General features: G+C 40.0%; 1 long non-coding RNA gene across 1 annotated transcript; it reads left to right on the top strand.

The window, feature by feature from the left end:
- Positions 1-10,603: 10,603 nt before the first annotated feature.
- On the top strand, positions 10,604-14,899 carry LOC149919141 (uncharacterized). Its single transcript, XR_016464812.1, has 3 exons — positions 10,604-10,656; positions 12,021-12,196; positions 14,789-14,899. It is a non-coding gene; the product is annotated as an uncharacterized LOC149919141 (long non-coding RNA).
- Positions 14,900-22,791: the final 7,892 nt, after the last annotated feature.

The raw sequence follows: 22,791 nt of genomic DNA, 5'->3' as shown, positions 1-22,791 counted from the left end.
TGGCCCAAGCCACCGCCTTCAAAGGAAGGATTGTTTCTTCTTTCAAAAACTGTTCCTTACCCTTCCGCGCTCCTCTGTCAAAAGTAATTCTGGAAGCAAAATCCTAAATGACCGTACATGTGATAGCATCTATTTCAGATCCAGCTGGCACCTGACCAAGAGGCCAGGAGGTGTGCAAAGTAGGTTCCAGCTCTAGAGCTATGATTCCTAGGTGTGCATTGGGTCACAGAGAAAATTATAGAATCATAGAATGGCTTGAAATGGAAAAGACTCTAGAGACCACTTAGTTCCAACTCCCTCCCAGAGTCAACCACCAGATCAGGCTGCCCAGGGCCCCATCCAATCTGGCCTTGAATGCCTTCAGGGATGAGGCACCCACAGCTTCTCTTGGTGACCTGCGTCAGCATCCCACTGCTCTCTGGGATGATGAACGCTGCTGGGACGTGCTGGAGTGGGGCAGGGCCATGTGCCAAGTGAGGTGCCCTGCTGTGGGGAGCCAGCACTGATGGAGGTGGGAGGAAAGGCATCCCAGGGAGCCCAGAGGGACAGGCACAGGACAATCCCAAGTAGAGAGCATTGGAATTGGCCAAAAGCGCTCCAGAAAGAGAGGGTACAATGGGTGGAAGAGAAATTTGTTTATAAACCCTCCTACTTCTGTTCCATCTCACCCAGTCACTTTGAGTGGTTCGCTGTTTATGAAGTGTTTATATCCTAGTAAGAGCTGTCTTTCTGAGTTTGGAAGCCGTTTGATCTTCCTGGAAGTTACTATAGTGAAAAGTAAATCCTTCTGAAAGTGCTGGCTTATTTTGGGTCACATTACATTCCACTACCCCTAATTTTCAATTAATTTAATCTCAATGCTAATATTAAAACATTGAATTTTGAGCATGTTTCTGTAGGAAATATTTATAATCTTTTCCCAGTAGTTTTGATGCTTCTTTTTATAGTATTCAAAAGAACTTTATTTTTGAGAGTGGAAATTATGTACAGGCTCTGATTGCTCCCAGTTTTCTGTAGTCCTTGATATTTCGAAAATGCTAAGAGGTCTGAGAACTATGGAAAGGAAGATATTGAAGGTTGAAAGTGACTGTAGTTGGGTTGCTGCTGGATGACGTCAGCTGAGACATCATTGTGTTGATGCCTTAACACTTGCTCTTAGGAGAGAAAAAAAAAATGTTCCAGCTGTGTTTTGGGAAAATCTAGGCAACTAAGGAACTTGAAAATTACCCTCAACTCTTTATATAAGATTGTTAGGAGACATTTCCTAGAGGTTCCTGCTAAAGAGTTTGTTTTCTCAACAGTGTCCAGGATATAAATTAATCGTATATAAATCATATTTCTGAAGAGCTGGCTACAGCAAACCCTGATATTGAAAGCAATTTATACTTAGTATTAACTACAGTTAAATATATAAAATTTATATATTTTAATATATAAAATACTGTTAACTACAGTTGTTTTCACTTTGGCGTCATTATAAGCCTGTAGAAGCAGGTCCTGGATTTGGGATCTATCAGACAGATGTTATATAAAAAGATGGTGCATAAACAAAATCATATCAGTATGTCGAAAAAACATAAAGCTCAGACAGACCTGGAGTGAATTGGAAGATGCTCATAGCAGTATGCATCCTGCTGTGCCTGTAACTAATGCAGCTCAGCTGCAGCAGGGTGGAAGGGGCAGGGTGCTACTTGCTGCATTTGGGTGCTGTAAAAAGACCAGTGATGGTCAGTTGTCAATCTTTACACCAAGAATGCTTAATGCAGAATATGAGAGGAACACTTGTGTGACCAACATTAAACAGTGCAAGAAAGCATCCAAGCTAAAGGAAGAACTAATGATCTATTTTGAGCTGAACCAGCTCAACTGCTCCTGCAAAAGCTTCCTGGCTTAAAAAATAACAGTTAAGAAGAGAGAGAAATACCTTTTCTTGAATCAGCTAGAATGGAGAAGTGTTTTTCATTTCCATTTGAAGGAATATCTGGCGAGGTACCAGAGGCTCCCCAAGGATGGGCAGGCTTGTAAGCAACCTGTTGTTTCTCTTTGTTTCCTACACCTGTTGTCATCTATTTTTCAGTGTTTCCTCTCCCACCTGGAAAAGCTTGAGAGAGGCTACATAGATTTATTAATCTTCCTCTCTGCAAACTGGTAGGTTACTGTTACCTGTCACAGCCTGCTGTTAGGAGCTGCAGCACCATGGGTCCTCTTGTCCTGGGGTATCAGGAGTCCTAATGAGACCACTTTCCTTTTCTCCCTCAGTAACCATTGTGAAATGTTTTTCTCACTGAGATTAAGCAATATTTTCTTATATCCTTTAATACTGTTTTGCTTTGTGTACATATTAGGGGCTTTTTAAGACATTATAAAAATCCCTGCTGACTTTGGAGAAACAAAGCACAGGTTGTGTGAGAATTACTGAGAACCACATTTATAAAAATATTGAGCTGTATTCTTAAACTGTATCTGCTTTTTCTGGTGAAAAGTCATCCTTTCAAACTCCTACTCTTACATTCCTGCATTGCTCTTCACACTGCCAAGTGCAATAACCTAATGAATTCTATGAAATTCTTTATCATGCTAGGAGGAACGCAGCAAAAACATCTGCATGGAAGAGGTGCAGTACAGTAATAATGACTAGCTTATGCAGATAGGACCAAATTCATTTTTGATTTTATGGAAGATAATTGAATGTGGAATTACACCAGGATAATTCAGGTGCATATAATTTCCAAAAATTCCCTTTAAAGGAATGTCATTTAGGAAAAGCAAATTTACAGCAGGTGCCATTTAGAGCCAAGGAGAAGTTAATAGCATGTAACAGAGAAATATTAAATGGATAGATTAGTGGCAGGTAACAACTGCATGCTAAAATATTTTCTCTATTTTGTCATATTAAAGCAACCTATAATCACAACAGTTTTGTCCCTAGAGGACTTCTGCTAAGATTCTCTCAGAGCTGATGAGAAATGTGAAAAGCCTGAAGCGATGTGACCCAGGGCCTGAAACACCTGTTAGGGATGGACCTTTCTGTCTCTAGTTTTTATTTAGAGATTGAATGGCAGGCAGTGAATTGCCAAAAGAACTCCCAGCTCATCCACCAAGCATTATTTCTTCAGAATTAGCAGATGATTTGTCTTGTGAGCCCTGTGCAGCCATATAAAGGACAAGAAAAGGAGTGGAAATCAGGATGTAGATGGTTATGGGGTAAAAAAGAAAAAGCAGAGTCACGAGGGTAGGAAACATTGTAAAGAATACCTTGTTCTGTAATAGAAATCCCCAAAATATTGAAACTGGCAGATCTAGAACGATTTGGGGGTTCCCATGTCCAGTCACAGATAGGCTTACACAACATGGGAGCACTGTGCTGGCTTAAGATCCTGCCAAGTCCCTGCCTCAGTTGAGGGGGGACTCACTGTGCAATGTAGTAGGGACATGTTTCTGAACCAGCCAGAATTATTTTTAGATCACCTATCCAAATAATGAAGGATTTTTAGCCTCGATAGAAACTCTGCACATACAGTCAAATGCCACTTACTAGCAGTGAAGTTTGGATCAGATGAGATCCAGGGGCCCCTTCCAAGTTCTACCATTCTGTGATTCTATTCTTGAGACTCGCAAAGATCAGAATTACTTTGGAATAGTAGTAAATAGAAGTATGTAAAAGTGACTGCAGGAAAAGTGTGCCAGACATGTATCTGCAATTTCATTAGGCTATCATAGCCTATCATCTATTGTAACTCATTCTGCAGAAGTGCTGTCAAGCTGCTGTACCATTCTGTGTAAATGTGGAATCTTTTCCTATTTGAAATATTTTTTGACAGCTCTAATACTAGTACGGCTGAGTATAATACCTTAGTTTGTCATACAGTGTACTTTTTGCTTATTAAATTATTTTTCTTCAATATTGAAAACCATGTTCAGAAGCACATCCTATTGTATTATTACTGAAAGTACCTGTAAAATTCATTTCATAATTGTTTTGAATTATGAGATTATTATGAGATTGAGAACAGGAAATAGCACAGCCAGATTGTGGAGTCTCTTTCCTTGGAGTTTTTCAAGAGCCTCCTGGGTGCGGACCTGAGCAATGTGCTCTGAGTGTCCCTGCTTGAGTAGGGGTTGGGCCAGATGGACCCAGAGGTCCCAACCAGTGTCAGTCACTTTGTGATTTGTGATTCTATTCCAAAATTTATCTTTAATAATACTTCAGTATGTCTTCTTACACCTATTTGTTAATAGCAGCACTGAGGCAGCAAATAATCAATTTTCAGCAAGGAGTAGAAGTTGCAATCTACGGAAATGTTGCTTTTTGTTTTCTGTGCCTAGTTCTTCTCTGAGCTAGTGAACGAGTACAATGTGTGCAGCATGAATTCAGTAAGGAAGTGAAAAATTTAACTTTAGAAAACCTTTTCCAAATGCATTTATTTGCCTAGGCAACTAATTTATTCTGATATACCTTATCGAATTCCTTTTTCTTTTTTTCACATAATGACTATTCTGTGGCTTTTCTCAATAGACTAAAATATGTCAATCCTGTCTAGACTTTATACATCAACTACTTTTTATGGTTTTGTTTGTGTATAAGTATTTTTGCTTTTAAAATGTTATTGTTTTTTTTTAATGTTCTTACAGTGCTAGATATGGGCTTTCAAGATAACATAGACTGGTATAAACAGATTTTATTCTATGTATTAATTCTAAACAGAATAAGAAATGACTCACTTTTCAGCATAACTCATAATTTTAAAAATTGGTTCGTGTTCATAATTGTGCATATATATTGTGGCATGTGTGAGCAATAAGAGCAGCATATACAGTTATGTATGTGTTTATTCATACTGATCTTTCTATGTACAGTATACGTATACAATTATGATAGAATCATTTAGGATGGAATAGACCTTCAGAATCACCTATTCTAACCATCAATATGGGTTCTTTCCAACCACGCACATGGCTGAGACATTTCTCTAGTATCCTATAGTGACACATCTACACATCTCTTAAATCCTTCAGGGATGGGATCTGCACCATACTCCTGGGTAGTCCATTCCAATGCTTGACTACTCTCTCCATGAAGAAATTGTTCCTGATATCCAATCTAAACTTCCCCTGGTGCAGTGCGAGACCGTTTCATTGTGTTATATCACTTTTCACCTGAGAAAAAAAGAATGCCACCTACGTCACTGCAGCCTCCTTGCAGGAAGTTGTAGAGAGTGATGAGATCTATCCTCAGCCTCCTCCAGACTAAACAGCATCAATTCCCTCCATTGCTTCCCATGATTCTTCTTCTCCAGTTCCATTATTAAAGGGTATGAAGCATCTTACATCAAGGATTTAGAAATAATTTTGCTCTTAACATTGTACTGGAACTTCTGATGACCGATAAAGTGAAAGCTTGTAAATCTGCTCCATGTAATTTTATGTTAATTGCATATCCCCATATTGATGTCCAGTTCCTCACTATAGAGATTTACCTTTAGGACACATCTTTGATTATCTTCTGACTTTTACTCTTATCTATTTTCTATGCAAATCTAAATGGAAAAAATCACTTCTCCAACAAAGAAATGAACACATAGACAAAAGGAGTATTTGGAAAGAAGCTGTTAAGTTTGGAATAGACAGAATAGATAGATAGATAGGAATAGAGCAGACAGAGAGGTGGGCAGAAAACTTGCTGAATGGATAAACCCAGCAGATGGGGGTCAGTGGCACAAAGTAATTAGAAGCTAGTAATGGACAGGGTACTCCAGGGGTGAATAATAGGTGCAATCCTATTAAACATCTTCATCAGTGATCTGGATTATGGGGCACAGTGTACCTTCAGCACGTTTGCTAACAACACAAAACTAGGAGGAACAGCTGATATGCCAGAGGGTTGTGCTGCCATCCAGAGGGACCTGGATAGTCTGGAGAAATGGGCTGACAGGAATCTCATGCAGCTCAACAGGGAGGAGTGCTTAGTCCTGCCCCTGGGGAGTAACAATCCCAGGCAGAAGCATATGCTGGAGGTTATCCAGCTGGATAGCATCTTGACAGGATGAGTCCTGTTGGGCAGAAACCAAGATGAACATGAACAAAGGGTATCTAAGATGACCGAGAGACTGGAACATCTCATCTATGAGGAAAGGCTGAGAGAGCTGAGCCTGTACAGAAGAGAAGGGTCAGGGGAATCTTATAAATGTGTGTAAAAATCTGAAGGGAAGCTGTATAGAAAACTGAGGCAAGGTTTTGTTGGTGCCTGATGCCCTTTGCACAAACAAGCAATAAGAAGAACAAGAAGAAGCAATAAGAACAGGAGGTTCCCTCTGTACATAAAGAAATTCTTTTCTACTGTGCAGCTGACTGAGAACTGACACAGGTTGCTCTGTGGAGGCTCCCTCTTTGGAGGGAGCCATTTGAATGTGGGCCTGGGCAAGCAACTAAGTGTCCCTGCTTGAACAAGAGGATTCAACCAGATGGCTTCTAGAACTGTCTCCAAATCTCAGCTATTCTGTGATTCTGTGAAACAGCCCTTGTCATTGTTCCCAACTTCTTGCTTACTATGGCTGTGAGCAGTTCAGTACTTCCATACCCTAAATCACAGATGAGAGGCAGGAGGGAGGACAAATTCCCAAGCTGAGTAGCTATGTCATTGCATCCCAGGAGTGAAGCAGTTAGAGTAGAACATACAGAACAGTAAAACATTTGGCAACAATTAAACCACACACAGAAAGGACATCTTGCTTTCATGAGGCTATGCAAATGATTCAGGCATTTGTCCTATGATTAACAATAAATTCTGAGGAAGAAGGGCTGTTACAATTTAATTCCCACTTCTTCACACATGCTGGTGAAGAGACTACTTCAATGATAGTTTTTCCTTTATTAAAATCATGTTTTCTGTTCTCTTGGTCACCTTGTAGCATGAGCATTTTCTATCATATTGCTTACCTATAACTAATGGACGAACTGAGATGTTTTCAGTGGAAGTGAAGAAAACCAGAAGATAAGTGAGAGAATCATAGAATCCTTAGAGTTGGAAGTGTCATGGTTTTATGTTTTTTGGTTTTCAGTATTCCACATCAAACATCATGTACTGGAATTAAAGTGTTAATGCTCCAATTCCAGGTACCTATCCCTATCCATTATGGAAGTCACGGGATCTGACCCTTCCTGGTTGGGCGGTCTCTTACTGCCTGGCAGTGGGTGCTGGAGGGTGCTTTCCTAGCTGTTCCAAGCTTTTCAGGTTTGACTCGGTCTCAGGAACTCTCTCTCTCCTATCTTATTTGATTTATTAGTCTCTATTTCAATTAGATTGTATGATATTGTGTTATCTTGCATTCCGAAATCATAGTTAGTAAAATAGGTTTTCCTCCATAGATTGTTGCCGCTGTTTTTTTCCTCCCTTCCTTCCTTCCCATTTTGTGGGGCCAGGGGGGGTGGAGGGGGTTAGGGGCCTACTGCCCCCTGTCACAGGCACAGATCCCTGTCACGGGTGTAGATTGATCTAGTTAACTCCGTGACAGGAAGAGATTTCTAAAGGTCAACTAGTCCAACTCCCCTGCAGTGACTAGCTAGATCAGGTTGTCAGGGCTTGATCCAGCTTCACCTTGAAAGTCTCCAGAGATGGGGCATCCACCACATCTCTTGGCAATCTGTGTCACCCTCACTGTAAAAGACTTTTTCCTTATATCTAATCTGAATCTAACCTCTTTAAGATTGAAACCATTTCCCTTTGTTCTGTCACCACAGACCCTGCTAAAGAGTCTGTCCCCTTCTTTTCTGTATCTTCCCTTTAAATACGCAAAAGCTTCTATGAGGTCATCATGGAGCCTTCCCTTCTCCAGGCTGAATAGCCCCAGCTCTCTCAGTCTGTCATTATAAGAGAGGTGTTCCATCCCTTGGATCATTTTTGTGGCTCTCCTCTGGATGCATTCCAACAGATCCATGTCTCTCCTGTACCAAGGACTCCACATCTGGACCCAGTACTTCAGAATAAATATATCTTCAATATGATGGTTACCATGATAAAGTCACATAGAAAATGTTAGTTCTACCTATGTGATTATATTTCTTTTTGCATATGAACATGTATTCTTTTTGAGCAGACTTTTTGTTCCTTTCTTTTTTTCTCTGCTTACACTGGTTTAGTTGTGTTTGTGGAAACCTCCTGTTTGGCCTCTTACTATATTCATTATTCTGAACACGGGTGTACAGAAAACAACACAGATCCAGAGGTCTTTAAGTAAATCTTTGAAACATTTGCAGTAAAAATGAACGTTATCCTTTGGTGATGTCCAAGTATTGCTTATTCTGATACAAAATAGTAGGAGACAGCAATATTTTATATAACTGGAATGACAGTTTTTAGCAGTGCCGCAAATGAATCTGCAGTAATTTAGAACAATGCATTCAGGCTTTAAGTTTAACCTATACCTTCAGTCTTGATTTGTAAGTTAGGTTGGAATTCAGGACTGAGCTTGAGTCCAACCTGCTGATGTTTGTAAATCAATATCCACTTTGTGAAAGCACAGGGCTGCCTGGGCAGGGAGCTGAAGCTGAGGCTGCTGTGAGAGGAGCAGTCCACACAGTCCAGTCAGGCTGTGCCCCAGAGAATGTAGAAGGAGTGACCCCCTTCAGACCATTGGCTTTGGGAACTGGAGTCCATACTCAGATATAGATACTTTTAAAAAGACGGCATATCTTCTAGCACTCATATTACCCCTCTTCAAATAACTTTTAATTTTGCAGCTTAGAAATTATATTGTTTATTCCTTCACCTTTTTGTTATGTCCTTATTGTTGAGACTTAGTAAAGGATTGTTTTCGGTATAGAAATGAACCTATTTTTTATTAAAGATTTTGAATTGTTTGTGGATTTTTTGTTTGTTACTGTTTTTCAAGCTGTTTTCCCCATTCCCTAGCATGCTTTGCTGCCAAATCGGTAGTGATAAACACTATGTTTTGGACTGTGAAGAGTAAAATCAATGGCAGATTAGTCAGACTTTCCTACATTGAAGTCTTTAGACAGCCAAATAATCTTGCTGGTCTTCAAAATGAACAAAGAAAGAAGTTTTCCTAGAAAGAGCATCATTGGACAGAGAGTGTTTGTAAAACGTAGAAGGTTGACTGTTAGTATGTAGTAGTAGTAAGTAGACTGTTAGTATGAATTCTTGTTTGCACTTGGAAAAAAAAAATAGATCTAGCAAGCTGGACTAAAGGGAGGTGTCTGTGCCTATCGCAGGGGGGTTGGAACTGGATGATTTTGGAGGTCCCTTCCAACTCAAGCCATTCTATGATTCATTCTATGATTCATTGTGTTTATTACTTGCTTTGAGTTTGTGATAAAGAAGTAATATGATAATTGTACCGATTTCTCTTCATATCTATAATTTAAGCGCTGAACCCAGCCAGAACAAATCTACCTGGATGGTGGTTTCAGACAGAGACTTAAATATAATTTCTTCATGACTGGTGTTGAAGATAAGAAACTTTCAGGTGTGTAGGAAACTGCTGTCTAATCCTTTAAACCACAAATTGTAAGAAAATGTTCTGTGAAAAGATCTGACAAAGACTACATCGCCAAACCTTTCAGCCCCTGAAGTTTTGCCAAGAGATCCATGCATGTTGCTTTTTCCTGTAAGACTATGAATGTAAGTTCAGAAAAGGGCCTTTAGAACCAGCACCTAGACAGGAGTTACAAGCATAAATAATGGTATCCCACCATGTCCAATTGATCATAGCTTTTAGGAAGAATTGTTTGGTGTACAGTGCTGCCTTTGGGTAGTGCGCAAGACTTGTGCAAATTGCTGAACACACAGAAATGTTAGTAGTAGGGGGCCTGGATTCGAGGCACTACTTAGCTTTTGTGAGCTCAAATCCATCCTTGCCACTTGCAGAATTCACAGACTGACCTTCAGATGCAGCACTTCATCTAAATAGCAGCTTAGGCAGAAATAAGACTGCATGACTACAGGAGCCCTTCCCAAAAAAGGTTCACTTCAAAGAGTGAGATTTTGGTTTCTAAGACTTTAAGAAATTCCTGAAAAGTTTATGCCTAGCACAGCAGCAACCAGCTTCAGAGTCACCTCATATTTGCATCAGAAATAACTTCTGACCTATTGTTTCTGCAGGAAGAACACTGACATCTTTCTGCTGAAAAATACAGCTTTCACCAGGGCATGAAAGTAATGTATATGCCACAAAAATGTGTTGCTTAAGTGTCTTCCAGGTATCTGATTTTTAAATGCCATTTGTTTTGAGATTGTTCATTATAATCACCATGGAGAAAGCAATGATAACTCAGTCTAGGATATACTTACGTGAGACTTAACAGCTTTCTTTTTCCTTAGATGAGAATATTTAATGAATAGTGGGGTATAGGATGAGAGTTCTTGATTATGACTAACAGCTAAAAAAACACAGATGCAAAGATTTTGGACTCTTTATCTGCCAATGACATTCAGTGCTGGCTGGAACCCTGAAGTTTCTTTCAAGTTTCCTTATTCGCCCCTATTGACATATGTTCTGTTCATAAATAAACCTTTTCCTTTCTGATATCTTTGCTTTCAAAACCTAAAGCTGCAACTGACCCCTGAGAATAACATTTGTTTTTCACAAGGTCCCAAGGAATCTCTCTGCAGAAGAGCTGGCATGGAAAGATTTAGCAGCTGTAAGTACTGACTGTACCCTAAAACCCACCTTATACTACCAAAGTCTTTTACCAGAGCTTTCAGTTTTAGAAGCTGAATTCTGAAGGAAGGAAATATGGAGCTCCTTGTTTCCTTGGAATCTTAGTTTGACTCTGGCAGTTTCTACTGTAAGGAGCTAGAACTTCCTATGTCATTTTAAATTCATGTGTCTCTGTGCAATAGAATGTTAACTTTCAGTTCATCACAAGCAAGTGAAGTCTGTGGTGCTTCAGAAAGCATAGATGAAGAAAATCTCTCCTAAGCCTAATAGAACAAGAAAAAAAAATATTATGATTTGTTAGCAATAAGATTGACTAATATGTTACTGACACATAGCACTAGGGCTTTTTGTCCTATGGATGCCATCTGTAATGGCAGCCTCAGGCTTCTCAGAATGCAGAATATACTAACAACCTAGCAAGGGAGTGTCAAGAAAGAGAAATAAGAAATGTTATGAAATGCAAGAAAATATACATCTTCTCTTTTCTGCTGTCTCAGGACTAGGGTTAAAGAAATTGAGGTTAAAGGAGCTAGTGCTAAGGGCAGACCTCTGGCTTCTGCCATGGTCAGAGCTAGGCTCCCTGCAATGAGACAAGAGGGCTGAAAAATGGGAGTCAATGTAAGAGGAGGAGGTCAGTTTGGTTTTCAAACCAGAAGTAGGAGAGTGGATGGATGCATTTGGCTAAGCTGTCAAAGAGGTAGGGTTCTTTTGGTCAGCAGAATATGGAAAATTAGGCAGAAAAAGCACTGGAGGAATGCCAGAGCTGCATTTTTAAGAAAGAGAATGCTAAGCAAGAAAAGCAACATTTATAAATTCAAGCAGAAAGCTTGTCCAGTTACAAGAATAGTTGAGAGACAGACAAATAACAGGATATGGCTGGTAGAATAAATAGGCAAGGAGTCTAAAGGCGTTTCCATGAGTCACTGTTGGGCTACCATAACCAAAAGGGCACAGTGAAATGATTCAAAGGGATGCAAGGAAAATGGAAGCAGAAGAAATAATAAGGAGGATAAAAGCTGAAGGGCTGAAGAGAGAGAGAAATGGATGAGATGGAATGATGTCATGGAGAGATACCTTTCTTGGCCAGACAAGTGGAAAATTGAGGTGCATAGATTATAGTTCTGTTTATGGTCTTCTGCCAGCAACTGCTTGTTTACAGCACCAAGGGTTGAGATGACAGCTGTACTTTAAAACGACAGGAAACCTTGTTTCACAGTGAGTCTGATTGGTCTGGCAGTGGACCACATCTGGTAGTAATGGAGGTCTGAAGAGCCTTTTAAATCTTGTACACATATAAAAAGAACAAAAGTGGGAAAAGAAGAATATATCATCTTTCTTTTTCAGATTTATGATGCCGGAGAAGAAGGATTCTTTTTTCCGAGAATCATTGCTAGATACTGGTGGAAGCAAACAAAATCAAGCAGGCCACTTGGAAATCAAAGCACATTTTAAAATGAAGGATTTGTTTTTATCCTTACCAGGAGTAAAAGCTGGAATGAACCTGGGCCCGCTGTTACCATGTAAGTGTCTGAAATGAAATAAACAGTTTTCTGACTGAACGGCTATCCCCATGGCAATAGCAGAGGATCTTGTGCGTTGAGGAGTGAAAGGAATGAATAGATGAGGAGGAAGCACAGTAGATCCTGACACAGCCCAGGGTACGGCATGTATGCTTAGAATTGTGCTGTGAAGAATACATGCAGAAGGAACAGTCCCTGTATTTCCAGAGTTTATCAATTATATGAGATAGGACCACTCTGCAAGTCAGGCAAGGACAAGAAGAACTTTTGTTAATTTTAGAAGCACTGGGATTATTGTGTCTGGAGCTTTAAAAGTGCATTATTTAAGGAGTGTCTAAAACTTTTATTAACTCCTCTTCAGTTACATTTATTTTCTATCCCATGGCTCAAACACAGTCTGGACAGTTACCAGGATAAACTTTAAAGCCAACGGGAGCTGTGCCTACTTATTCCAAGGCTGGAAGAAGCTCTCTAGCTCCAGCTCTTAACCGAGTAACCCTTGCAAAGCTGCAGCAAAGCTTTGTATAAATTAATGATATATTTTTTCCAGTTATGCTGTAAAATGGGGAAAAAAAAAAGAAAGAAAAATGTCATTGGCACCAACCAAATTCTAAGTTTTAATTTTGGCTTGAACCAAAAAAGACGTTCTGACACAGAATGTTCCCATTTGGTGAAAACAAAAACATGAAGGTATTTGGAAGAAAAGCCAAAGAAATAAAGCACTAGCTTCATAAAATATGATGTGGCAATTTCATGTCCTTCTCCATACGTTCAGAGATCAGATTTCTCACACAAGATATGACACGCTGAATTTCTTCCTCTCCCATGTGCCCCATATCCTCAATGCCCAACTCTCTAGACTGGCAGGCCAGCCTCAGGTTGAGCTTCCTCTCTAACTCTTGGTGATATTCTTATGTTCCACTAGGGAAAAAGATGTGTATGTTCTTTAAATCGCAGAGTGGAAGTGAGGACTACTTGTTTTCTTGCTTTTCAGCAGGAAGATAAGAAAGCAGGTTTCAGTTCCCATAGAGAGAAAATGGAACTTCATTTGCATCTCTCTTATCCTGCATATTCCTGAAAAATCCTGAAAAGCTCTTGAGCCCTTATGTGAGCAGGAAACATTTTTTTCTTCTGTTCTGGTTTCGAGTGTCTGGCTCACAAAGAAAACAAATGAACCAACACACTTAAAGCTGTTCAATACATCTGGATTGAATTTATTATTTAAGTTCAGGCTGACCAAAAGCCTAGTATTGTTGATTATTATTCACTGGAAAAAAAATCCACCAGGCTGGTGTTGAAGGCTCCATAACTCACTCGTAGCCCAGTCTCCCCAGATGATCTCCACAAATCTGTCCAAGTTAATATTCATTGTGCAGCACTCTACTCTTGATCTCTTCTTCCCCCCAAAAATCTCTCAATTAAAATAAGGAGAAATGATATGATGGATTTTCCAGGCAGAATGTGGAAATAAAATAATCAATTCTGATAGTGCTGTATGACAGCTTTAGACACTTCAGAGGAAAGAGCCATCCCCCGGCAATACTTAGTTGGTGGGATCAGTATGAGCATATATTTTAAATTGTGATCTGAAATAAGAACTTAGAAATCAATGTTTCAGGTGGCCTTTAGCTTCCAATGACTTTTCACTGAAAGCAGCTTAGCTACAAAGGAAAAAACCTAAATCACTGTTGCCATTACAAGCTTTACATGATGAGGCATAAATAAGAAGCATAAAGAAGAATGAGGTTACAAATTCAAACAGGCAAATGGGATGAAAAAGTAAATTCAAAGAATCATAGGATAATTCATGTGGGAAGCAATTGCTAGAGCAACTTCCTGCTGAGAGCAAGGTCAGTAGGGAGCAGACCAGATTTGGGGGTTTTCAGGTGGATGTAAAAAATGTACAGTCTCTGGGACACCTGCTCTACTGTTGGACAGTCCTCACGTTGTACAAGTTTTTCTTTCCACCTAATTGGAACCATTCCTGTTGCAACTTAGCTTCTTTCCCTCTCATCCTGCCCAAATCCGTCTTCTTGGTGACCTCCTCACAGGCCTGAAGGGCTGCTGGTAGCACCCCCTTAAAGCTTCCCTTAATTAACTTAAGAAAACTTAATTAAAGTTTCCTCTTCATCTTTATTTTAGTTTCCTTGTATTTATGCATATGGCATATGCTATGATGGAGTCTCTAATTACCTGAACAAATGCTGTGTCTTTCACAAGATTTCATCCTCATTTACTAAAAGGTTGGGCAGCATCTTTCTTAAAGGGTAACAACTCATTAAATTTTTATTCTGCTTTGTTCAGCATGTGGTCTTATTGCTTGTTTACAGCACACTGTTAAAATTAACCCCCTAAAGAGGTTTTTTTCATTAATTCCCTCACAAGTTTCTGAATAGTATTGACTGCAAGACTTGTGTGGGAATTGGAATTTGCATTACTTGAAATTACATAAATTGTTTTGTATTTTTAATTTCTGATTTAGAAAACAAAAATGATGCAGCAAAACATTTTTAAATTACAAACTTACCATAGTAGTGGAATAGCTCTGACTGAACAAAGCAATAATTGTTATGCACCATGATTTTTTTTCAGTTCTGTAATTTCAGATACTGGGTGACCTGGAGGAATATTATGCTTATTTTGCAAGAAGGAAATTGAAGCACAGAAAAAGGAAGTTATAGAGTTTCCACACATTTTGTAAGTCTAAACGGAAACATTTGAGAATGAGGATAAACAGAGAACTGAAAAAGCTTCAGACTCCTGAGTCTCTGTACTCTTCCAAATAATAGAGTGAACAAGTTTGAACCTTATGGAGATGATGAGGCTCTGGAAAGAGACAGAAGAAGAACTGAGTCTATGTTGTTTGTGAGGGTCTGCACAGGAAAAACATCTAGAATTAATTAAATTTCCAGCTGTTTTAGAGGACTGAGTGCAATTCATACATTTGCTGGGAAGGAGAGCTGCCAAAAGTTGATGTTCTGCTTACAAGTCCAGCACAAAACCAAAAATAACTGAGGGTTTTTCTGATTTAGCTAGCCTGCTTCCAGTATGCAGCAGTGGACACAACAGTTTGCAGAGGACAGCACACAGAAGGAGCTAACATTTCTGCTTGGATCAGCATCTGCATCCTCTACAGGAGCATTGGGGCATGGAAGGGCATGTTGTCCAGCTCTTCAAGAGCACATATTCCTGCACATCAGAGACCTCATCCCAGAGTGAGTTCCCAAGTTGGGATGCATTTCTGCTGCTGGGAGCTGTGGGGACATGGGGACATCCAGAGCCTCTTAACAGGTGCCCAGGGCAGAGGGACTCCAATCTTGCCCATGCCACCAAGAAAGCTGCAGCGGTGAGTCAGGTGGCTGTTATCAGTAGGGATAGGAGAATGGCTGGAACTTCTCCAAAACCCTGCAGGAACCAAAGCACTTCCATCAGCTACTTTGATGAGAGGAAGGCAGAGGATTTCTGGGACATAGAGACATGGTGGTTGAGATTGGATGCTTTACCAGGAAAGTACACCAGGAAGACAGCTCTTGCCCCACCTGCAGACCTGCTGTCCCAGAAGAGAGTCAGTGCTTTGGTAATGAGAGTGGGACTGAGCTGTGTCCCCAAGCCAGGGATACAGGTAATTGAGAAGAAAATAAGGGGAGCCCTTTTGATAAACCTGATACATACAAACAAGGAAGAATTAGTCAGGAGTGTGAAGGTATGGGAGCAGCCTTGACTAGTGACCATGAGATGGTGAAATGTAGGATCTTGAGATGCGAGGCAAAGAGCAGCATCTCAACCCTGGACTTCAGGAGATCAGACTTTGCTCAGAGATCTTCTTTAAAGAAACCCATGGGATACAGCCCTGCAAAGAAGGGTACAGGAGTCAGTTCTCGAGGATCACCTCCTTCATGTTCAAGACCTTCTTGGGCTTGCATCCTTCTTCATGTGTAAGCAATCAAGCAAAGGTTCCAGAAGGTCTGCATGGGTTAACAAATAGCTCCCCAGTGATCTGAAATATAAAATGGAAGTGGAAGCAGCGACAGGTCCCACTGGGGGATTATAGATAGAGACACTCTTTGAGTGTGCATGGATGTTCTTAAGAAAAGCTGGAATCCACATGAAGTTGAATGTGATGTGGGATGTGAAGGAAAAGAAAAAGTCTTATACACTTAAAATAGCAGCAGAAGACTAGGGAAATTGTGGGACTGCTGCTGAATGAGAGAGGCTTGGTGATAACAGCATGGAAATGTGTGATGTACTCTTTGCCTTCTTGTCCTCTGCCTTTAGTGATAAGAACAGCCTTCAAGTATTCCAGTCTACTGAGATCAGTGGGAAAGTCTGGAGCAAGAGGAACTTATCCATGGTGGAGCATGATTACAGGAGAAAGACTTTCAATAAACCAGGCATGGATAATTCCATGGGACCTGACAGTTTGCCCCCATAAATGCTGCAGGAACTGATGTCACTGCGAGGTCACTCTCAGTAATCTTTGAAATGTCACTGGGGGAGATTCTTAATGAGTGGAAGAACGCAAATGCCTCTTCTATTTCAGAGAAGGTCAAGAAGGAGGATTTCAGAAACTACAGGTATGTCACCTCAATGTCTGGGAAGATCCTGGAGCAACTACTGGAAATCGTACCCAAACATTGAGGTCAAGTGGTGGCTGGGAGTAATCAGCATGGTTTTATGAAGTAAGTGTAGTTCTGGCTGACCTGACTGCCTGCTATGTCTAGATGATTGGTTTGGTGGGTGAGCAGAGAGCATTGTTTAGCCTTAGCAAGGCTTTTGACACTGACTCTCATAGCACAGACAAACTGATGAAATAGAGATTAGATAAGTGGGCAGTGAAGTAAATTTAAAAAAATGAGTGAATTGATGTGAGATGAAAAACCTTATCACAGAATCACACAGAATCACAGAATGGCCAGGGTTGAAAGGGACCTCAAGGATCATGAAGCTCCAACCTCCCTGCCACAGGAATGGCTACCAATCTTCCCATTTAATGCTAGAACAGGCTGCACAGGGCCCCATCCAATCTGGCCTTGAACACCTCCAGGGACGGAGCATCCACAACCTCTTTGGGCAGCCTGTTCCAGCACCTCACCACTCTCTCTGTAAAGAACTTCCCCCTGACGTCCAACCTAAATCTCCCCTCCCTCAACTTAAAACCATTTCCCCTCGTCCTGCAGTTATCTACCCTTTCAAAGAGTTGATTCCTCTCCCCTCTGTAGGCTCCCTTTAGGTACTGAAATGCTGCAATGCTGTCACCCCACAGCCTTCTTTTCTCCAGGCTAAACAAGCCCAGCTCCCTCAGCCTGTCCTCATAGGGGAGGTGCTCCAGTCCCCTGATCATCTTCATCGCCCTCCTCTGGACCCTCTCCAACTGCTCCCTGTCCTCCTTATGATCAATGACAATATGGGAGGAACTCATTTTCCAGCTTTCTCTCTTTATTCTCCTTTAAAATATTCTCAGAAAACTTCCACCCCGAGTTTTCTTTCTACTTTCTTTTGAGTTTTTACCACTACTTGGAATCTGTATGGGCTTATGCTGAGGCCAAAATAAGGTATATACAATCTGTAATCCTGTCTATGTTCCCAGAAATGCATGACAAGAAAAAACAGTAACATGAGGTCAAGATTCTCTTGCCATAGTGCCGTAGCTTTGCTGTCCCAGCATCCTCCTACCTGGCTCAGCAGTGTTTTCACCTGTTTCTGTGTGTTTAATGGTTCTCAGGTATTTTCATCCACAGATTTATCTAGGTACATTTGAATAATTTCTTTTTTTCCTATTCCCTGACATCCTGCAGCAATCATTACACAACATTTGTGTTTATAATTACAGCTATTTGCTTTAAAGTTGATGCTCAGATTCATTTATTTATTCATGTGTTGTGACTAGTAGATAATCCTTCCCAGTTCATGTTCTCCATGGTGCTTATCATTTCATGGTCTTAAAATATTCTCCTAAGGAATCTTTTTCAGTACTAAAAACTGCTAATATATCTGCTTATAAAACAGCTGTTTTATACTCCTACTCATTCTCACCACCTTCCTTTCTCACCTTCAACTGTACTAATTCTATTAGACCTGTCCATGGGCTAGGAGAACAGGATCATGTGTGGTGCTCAAGTTGTGAGCAAACAGTAGCATACTTTTGTTTCTTTTCCCTTTTCATTATTTAATTTTTTCCCTTTTCTAATAATTTCCAAATCTTTACATGCCTAGCAGATGTCTTCCTAGGATGATCCACAAAACTTCCAAATTCCAAATGGTCTAGTATTAAATGTGGAGGTTGGTGGCCCTGCATGTGGCAGGGGGATTGGAGCTTCATGATCCTTGAGGTCCCTTCCAACCCTGACTATTCTGTGATTCTGTGATTGCATTTTGTGAGATTAAATAAATGGTTTAGAACCCTTTAGTGAGAGTTAAAGATATTTTTTTCAGTTTGTTTCACATTCATCTGCAATAGAATTTACCTGCAGTTTATAATTTTGTCTGGACCTGTGGTTCTCCCACAAAACCCAGTCTTGTTAGGAAATAGTACATTCATTCTTTCTGACTTTGCTGTGCTTTGAATCTGCTGTATCCATGTCCTGCTGCAGCTACCTTCTCCAAAGGAAATGATTTGTGTCTGCTCTTTCAGTGAAATATTGAGTTGCTCTAACTGTTTCTTCATTGTATTTACCCTTTTTGAGTAACCATCTCATCAAAAGACAATGTTTTTACCCCAATGCGATTGCAATGCTATTTGTAGGAATTACATTCAAAACCGTACAAAGTTTTTGTTGTTGTTCATTTATCTCCAAAAATGTCTAACACCTAATAGCAGCACACAGCAGTGAAGCTATTTTGTTCGACTGTTCTGCAGAAAATAAAATTCTATACTTCCTTGGTGATATTTTTACTTCAACTGAATAGTATGAAATACAGGTGCATGTCAATATCAGTATCTTTATATAAGCAGTATATTTTTGGCATGAACTTCTTCCAACTGCTTTAGCTAGATGTAATTTAAGCTAGTTAATTACAGTTTTAAATTCAAACTTCACAGCAAACTCATTCCTACTGAAAAGCATGCTGTAGTTGGGCCAGGCATACCGTGTTCCACGAAAGCTATGTATGCAGTCACTTGTTTTAGCAGCATTGCTGCCTAGTATTGTAATTTCAGAGAAGACAGAAAAACTGTAAAAAAGGCTTAGTGGAAAAAGCAAACAAACAGTAACAACAACAAAATGACATTAAAAAATCTCTCTGTAACTATTTAATATACCGAGCCCTTCCACATCATGAGCATTAGTTCTTTTAGAAGGCTTGCTATATATTCTTAGTACCTGTGGTAAATGAGTTAGCTTTAATGAAAGTAATTGTTCTTTTTGTTTTAACATTCTTAGATTTCTGATTCGATAAGTCTCCCTTATACCTGTTCTTTGAAGCATTTTTTTTTCTGTAATAGCTTGGGAATCATTATTTTGGTGCTTTCAAATAAAATCTTAAAAGTATTAAAAGCCTTCCTTCACAATGGGGTCTAGGAATACACTGTACCAGTTCTCGAGGGCTGTTGATGTAGGGTCTTGCTCCTAACAACAATGCCAGGGATAATTAGTCCTCATTTCTACTGAAATCAGACCACATTTTTAATCAGATTCACAGTACATAACATACCTCTTGACTTAGCTCCATCACACAGTCAAAATGCTCTGAAGTGTGTCTGCAAGCACTAATTCTTTCCCCGCTTGGCATTCAATTTGCAAATCATACATTTGTGGCTGAAATAACAATCTCTATTCTTAGCGGCAGCAGAATGGGTTGCCAGGCCCCTCCTGGCACTGTCAACAAGTGGTTTATGGTCAGTGTCAGCTAATAGCAGGCTCCCATAAATAAAAACATGAAACAGTTTTCACCCATGAACTGAGACCAAAGTCATATTATTTATTTGAGTTCATTGACAGCTTGGTTTTTTGTTCATTCCTATGAAGCTTGCTTTTTAAGCTTTGACCACGCCATTGTAGAGGATTGTGCAATGCTTTTCTTAGAGCCATCAGTGAACAAATTTGTTTTGCATTTATAATCACAGCAACTCATGACTGAAATCTCATCTACCTCTGCTGTCTCTTTGTTAAAGATTACAGTCTGCAATGTGAGTTTTCTCTACAACTGGATACCAACTTCCTAGAGCCTCCTGATTTATTAAGCATGCAAATAATCATTTGTATTTACCATGTTCTACTTCAGTGTGAGCTTCTTTGCGTTGATGTCTAAATGAAGGTTTTTTTCTCAGCGCTGAATTGTGTGCACTGTGCGTTTGTTGGCTCTCCTTATTGATGTAGAATTCTGAGAAAAACAGCCTACTTTGCTATCTCTTGGCCTCAGTCTTAAGGCTTTTTTTGTGAGACCACAGAGATTTTTCTAAAGCAATACGTAGAACGTCTGAACTACTTCCTTTTCATCCTGGGTTCTGTGGCGACGCTCCTTTGACTAGAAGAGCTGGATTATGACAATGTGTTTTCTTCTGTCCGTAAGGTTGTTTTTGTTTTTTTCCCTCAGAGAAAATATGTTTGCTTTGGCACCACTTTTGCTTCTGCTTGACTGTGCTAAGAGTAATGTGTCGTATTAACTCTCAGGCTGGCTGTCCATTTGTCTTCTGCTGCTGTATAGTCCTGTGAGACTTGTTTGAGCCAGCAATATGCTGCTGTTGGTTGTTCTTGAGTGTATGCAACACAGAAGTGTGCATCCATGGCTTCGTATATTTTTTTCCATATGTTTGGCATTTGCAGTGCTGTTTGGCAAAGGATATGCTGTGGATTGTTTTTGTGTTTTTTTTTTTTTCTGTGATTTCTTTGTGGATTTTTATTCTGAGGTTTCCTACACTTTTCTGTCTTGGTTCATTCTAAATTTCATGCTGGACTCAGGACGCTCATAATGTATCTCATTCTGGACAGATAGGCTCCATTCCTAGAGAAAAAACAATGTCCTTTGTCCAAAAGTTCATCATTAGAAACTCTACAACAGTCTTCAGTTATTTTGTCTTACACTTAAATCAAAATTTATCATCTACTATGTGATTTGGTCAGTGCTACATATCTTCCAAACTGCAGCCTCTCACTGCCAATTTTTCTTCAATTATTTTTACTTATTTTTGTTTTGTAATAAGATAAAACCTATTTCTCCTTAGTTCCACGTCATGCAGAGACAGAGACAAGCTAAGAAACAAGAGGAAAAGGTCAGGGTGAAACTACACAAAATCAATAGCAACATTATTGTTTGTGTAATACAATGTTAACACAACATAATACCATATACAGCACTGTATTGAACCTAACAGATGCTCAGCTTTCCTGATTTTTTTTCAGTTACCATTGCTCAGACTTCCTAAAATTATCACTTTCAGAAAGTGCAATTTCAGCCCTTAAATTCTGGCATCTATGAAAAAACACATACAAAAAGATGCTTCGATCTTTAGTGAAAATTTTTTAGCTTCTCAGCTATTTAAGTATTGAAAGGAAGCTGCTGTCCCTTAAAAATGATATTTCAGTAAACTTCCTTGTCTAAAACAGCAAGATGGAAATAAATTAAATTTTGAGCTGCCAAATGAATGAAATAATATGTTCTCAATGTACGAACAAGAAAAAGATGTATTTGTTGTCTGTTTTCTTTCCCCAATTGCAACTTACGTGAGCCATTCCTCATGCCTTAGCATTTCAGCGGAGAATATGAGCCCACTCCTGCTTCTGAAGGACAGTTAAATCATTTCCATCACTGAGCAACACAGTTTGCCTTTCCATAAAGCTTTTCTTGATAGAGAATTAAGCGTTAGTTAGTTTGAAATATAGAATCCCAAAATCCTAGAATGGTTTGGATTGGAAGGGACCTGAAAGACCATACAGTTTCAACCCACTGCAACAGGCAGGGAATTCTCTCACTACATTAGGCTGCTCAGGGCCCTGTATAGCCTGACCTTGAAAGCCTCCAGGGACTGGGCATCCACAGCTTCTCTGGGCAGCCTGTGCCAGTGCCTCACCACGTCATGAAAACTTTGTTTCAGTTCTTACCCTTAAGGACATTCTTACTTCCTTTTTATTGGTAATTTTTCATGCCTCAGTAAATCAACTCTTCCTCTCCAGGTTGGGAGTGTTTCTTCAGAGGAGTCCTCAGTTGTCACTTGGTTCTCTTTCATCAGTCTGGAAGCATAACTCCAGCATAGCTCACCTCCCCTGCCACTACAATCCTCCTCTAGCTTCTTCAGGAAAAAATGCAGTTGGAAGAAGCAGGCATTGAACAACATGAAGGACAGAAGCAATTCTACATCTCTACATCATCTGTTCATAGAGAAATACAATCTCACCACATATCTAACCAGTAGATAACAACTTTCCAGCTCAAAGCCCTTTACAACTGTGATTTTTGGTCTACTCTCCTATCTACCTTGGATGTAGTGTTCAGTGATTGCAGCACCCACCAATGTTCACTGAGTTCCCTCAGAGCACAGCCCTGGGCTCTCCATATAGCAGAGCTGAGCTGTAGGCAGCCTCAGCTGGAGCCCTTGGCACAGATGGCTCCTGGACACCAAGTCCTACGTGCCCATATGGCTGCCTGAGCTGCTCACTGCT

Source organism: Phasianus colchicus, chromosome 2 (genome assembly GCF_987193195.1).
Source record: "Phasianus colchicus chromosome 2, bPhaCol1.hap1.1, whole genome shotgun sequence".
In the NCBI taxonomy this organism is placed as follows: Eukaryota; Metazoa; Chordata; class Aves; order Galliformes; family Phasianidae; genus Phasianus; species Phasianus colchicus.
The sequence above is the reverse complement of the archived record's forward strand: the minus strand, read 5'-3'. Positions and strand labels throughout refer to the sequence as shown.